This window comes from Mixophyes fleayi, chromosome 1 (assembly GCF_038048845.1).
Source record: "Mixophyes fleayi isolate aMixFle1 chromosome 1, aMixFle1.hap1, whole genome shotgun sequence".
In the NCBI taxonomy this organism is placed as follows: Eukaryota; Metazoa; Chordata; class Amphibia; order Anura; family Limnodynastidae; genus Mixophyes; species Mixophyes fleayi.
The window spans coordinates 168549203-168553900 of NC_134402.1; positions in this window are offsets into that span (position 1 = coordinate 168549203).

Genomic DNA, 4698 nt, shown 5'->3' on the forward strand with positions numbered 1-4698 from the left:
CTTGAGAAAGTGAAGGAGGACACGTCGTCAAGCCAAGGCCCAGTTCAGCGGCCAACTTGCTGAGCAATAGCTCCTTGCAAAAGTTCACATCTCGCTCATTTACAAGTAAAGACTCAATGTAGGTTTTAAACCTTGGATCAAGCACAGTGGCCAAAACGTACTGATCCGAGTTCAAGATCTTAATAACTCGAGGATCATTGTGAAGCGAATTAAGTACTTGATCGACAAGGCCAACATACTTTGCTGAATTGCTTGCTTTCAGCTCCTCCTTCATTTTCTCAAGCTGCTTTTCCAATAGTCTAATTAAAGGAATGACTTGGCTCAAACTAGCAGAGTCTGCACTGACCTCACATGTCACAACTTCAAATGGTTTCAGCACCTTGCACAGCACTGAAAGGATTCCCCACTGTGCAAGAGTGAAATACATCCCCCCTCCTTTCCCAATGTCATGACTTGTGCAATATGCTTGGATGGCTTTGCGCTGTTCCTCCATCCTCTGAAGCATGTACAGGGTGGAATTCCACCGAGTTACCACCTCTTGCTTAAGTTGGTGGCAGGGCAAGTTAAACTGCTCTTGGAGCTGCTGTAATCTCCTACATGCTGTGGCTGAATGCCTGAAATGGCCTGAAATTTTACGGGCCACCGAAAGCATCTCCTGCACCTCACGGTTATTTCGTAGGAAGCTCTGCACCACCAAGTTGATGGTGTGAGCAAAACAGGGAATATGTTGGAAATCACCCAGCTGTAATGCTCGCACTATATTGTTGGCGTTATCTGAAATGACATACCCTGGGGAGAGTCCGAGTGGTATAAGCCATGCATCAATCACATCTCTCAGTTTGCGTAACAAATTGTCAGCCGTATGCCTGTTAGTGAAGCCGGTGATACAAAGAGTGGCCTGCCTGTGACAAATGTTACGTAGTGGTGTACATGCTGCTGCTGTTCCTGCTGGTGAAGGTGAATGACCAACCCAGTGGGCTGTCACAGTCATATAGTCTTTGGTTTGGCCACTTCCACTTGTCCACATATCTGTGGTTAAGTGAACAGTGGGCAGAATGGCATTTTTCAGCGCAATCTCTACATTTTTACACACTTTTTGGTATAGTTGTGGAATAGCTTTACGGGAGAAATGGTGTCGCGATGGAATTCTGTAACGCGGACACAAAACCTCAATTAACTGTGAAAAACCAGCTGCGTTTATTGTGGAGATTGGACGCAGATCTAACACTAACATTGCAGCCATGGCGTCTGTGATTCGCTTGGCGACTGGGTGACTGCTGTCATATTTGCTTCCCCTCGCAAATGATTGTTTCACAGTTAATTGCTGAAATGTAGGACTGCTCATTTTATTCACCTGCCTCTGGGATGACGATTCACCCCCAGCAGCAGCAACAGCAGCAGCAGGACTAACGCTTTCTTCAGAGGAATCAATAATAGTGCTGGAGTCATCCAGCCTTAAGTGGGATGCCGGGCTAACTCCGAGCGCTACTGAGGATATTGATGAGGATGGTGTGGTGGGTGTATTTTGTAGCCGTCGGTATGTCGGTGAGCGGAGGGTCTTAGCTGATGAGGGAGTGCTTGTATTCTTTTGGGAAGAACTTTCAGCTTTTCCCAACACTTTGCCATGAACTCTCGTTAAATGGCGTAACATAGACGAGGTTCCAAGATGGTTAAGGTCCCTCCCTCGACTGACTGTGGCTTCACATACACTACAAATGGCTATACAATTGTTGTCTGGATTTGGGTAGAAATAATTCCACACATAAGAAGTGGATTTTTTTGTTTTATGCCCAGGCATGACAATGGCCTTTTTCTTGTCACGTGCCAGAACTGCTGCCACTGGTGCAGGACTTACACAAACAACCTCATCCTCATCAACATCCTCATTAGCGCCCTCATCGCCTACACAAATCTCCCCCTCATCCTCTTCTAATTCCAAAGTGGCATCCTCAATTTGGGTATCACCGGCTACACTCGGGCTATTAAGGCACACATCAGCAGAATGCTCACGATTAGACATCCCACTGTTGGATGGACTCTCCACAGGGATTGTTGTCATTTGTGAATCAGAGCAAATATTCTCCTGTAATGCCTCACTGGTATCTTGCAGCTCAGCTTTGACGCGTAACAGTAGTTGTGCACCAATTGTAGCCTGGGTAACTTTTTGGGATCTGCCACTAATAGCCAAAGGTGAAGGCCTCATTCTCTCTTTGCCACTGCGTGTGTAGAATGGCATGCTTGCAATTTTTTTTTTATCGTCACTTAACTTTTGCTCAGTTACACTTCTTTTTCGCTTCAATACAGTAAATTTTTTTTTGGTTTTTGTTTTTTGCACTAATTTGAAAACACTCTGTTGTTTGACATCGCCTTGGCCAGATGACGTACTGGGAACACTAACATCAGGACTGGTGACAGAACCTGGTTGCTCATTTAGATCATATGTGGACTGCTTTGAATCCATTCTGAGCGCAAACCACTGGGGAGTGCTAAAAATTATTGAGTAGATACTGCTGACAGATATGACTTTTGACAGCCAGAAATATTAATGCACAATTAGGGAGGACACCCCAAAAACACTGAGGAGTGCTAAAAATTATTGAGTAGATACTGCTGACAGATATGACTTTTGACAGCCAGAAATATTAATGCACAATTAGGGAGGACACCCCAAAAACACTGAGGAGTGCTAAAAATTATTGAGTAGATACTGCTGACAGATATGACTTTTGACAGCCAGAAATATTAATGCACAATTAGGGAGGACACCCCAAAAACACTGAGGAGTGCTAAAAATTATTGAGTAGATACTGCTGACAGATATGACTTTTGACAGCCAGAAATATTAATGCACAATTAGGGAGGACACCCCAAAAACACTGAGGAGTGCTAAAAATTATTGAGTAGATACTGCTGACAGATATGACTTTTGACACCCAGAAATATTAATGCACAATTAGGGAGGACACCCCAAAAACACTGAGGAGTGCTAAAAATTATTGAGTAGATACTGCTGACAGATATGACTTTTGACAGCCAGAAATATTAATGCACAATTAGGGAGGACACCCCAAAAACACTGAGGAGTGCTAAAAATTATTGAGTAGATACTGCTGACAGATATGACTTTTGACAGCCAGAAATATTAATGCACAATTAGGGAGGACACCCCAAAAACACTGAGGAGTGCTAAAAATTATTGAGTAGATACTGCTGACAGATATGACTTTTGACAGCCAGAAATATTAATGCACAATTAGGGAGGACACCCCAAAAACACTGAGGAGTGCTAAAAATTATTGAGTAGATACTGCTGACAGATATGACTTTTGACAGCCAGAAATATTAATGCACAATTAGGGAGGACACCCCAAAAACACTGAGGAGTGCTAAAAATTATTGAGTAGATACTGCTGACAGATATGACTTTTGACAGCCAGAAATATTAATGCACAATTAGGGAGGACACCCCAAAAACACTGAGGAGTGCTAAAAATTATTGAGTAGATACTGCTGACAGATATGACTTTTGACAGCCAGAAATATTAATGCACAATTAGGGAGGACACCCCAAAAACACTGAGGAGTGCTAAAAATTATTGAGTAGATACTGCTGACAGATATGACTTTTGACAGCCAGAAATATTAATGCACAATTAGGGAGGACACCCCAAAAACACTGAGGAGTGCTAAAAATTATTGAGTAGATACTGCTGACAGATATGACTTTTGACAGCCAGAAATATTAATGCACAATTAGGGAGGACACCCCAAAAACACTGAGGTGTGCTACAAATTATTTAGTAGATACTGCTGACAGATATGACTTTTGACAGCCAGAAATATTAATGCACAATTATGGGGGACACCCCAAAAGCGCTGGGGAGTGCCAAATATGAAGAAAAAATAATAAACCTCTATCCTCCTCTCTGCACTAGCGATTTTGGTTAGAGCAATTGCAAGAACAATATGGTATTCTCTGTCCCTGCTCTAATTAGCCTATGACTACACCCTGCTCTCTCCCTCTGTCAAATGGCGATGGATTGCTGTGGAGGCGTGTATTTATAAAGTTGAAGTATCGCGAGAACCGAGTCCCGAGATCCGACGACGTCACAATGACGTTCGGCCTCGATTTGGATTCGGAATGGGCGGGAGAGTACCGAGCTGCTCAGCTCGGTACTCGGATACCCAAAGTTCGGGTGGGTTCGGTTCTCGGAGAACCGGACCCGCCCATCTCTAATTGTTATGAGGGGCAGTTTAGATTTGGTTTGTAATCAGAACAATGTCTGAGTTAACTAGCTGGCAGCCCATGCTAATTAGCTAGGTCAACAGGTAATCTGAGAGGTAATGAGGTTAGAACTTCTAAATGATATGCAATGTGTCTCCACAGTAATATATTGGGTGAAATAGCATTGGGAAATATATTAATATGTATCAATATAAATGTTATTTTATCAAAATGTATCACAGATTCAGATGGCGTAACACTGCTGATACAATGAGTCTTGCTGTTTCATGTAAGCGTGCAGTTGTCATTCCCTGCTATAATATTGTAACCCCATGTTTAGCGTATCCAACCAAAATAGCTAATTGAGTTAAGCCATTCTATTGTATAATCAAGGTAACAGGGACAGTATGTCTAGCAGCTAAAGTGTCCCTGCTTTAAGAGGGAGGTATGAGGCATTTGACCCTACTTCCTGT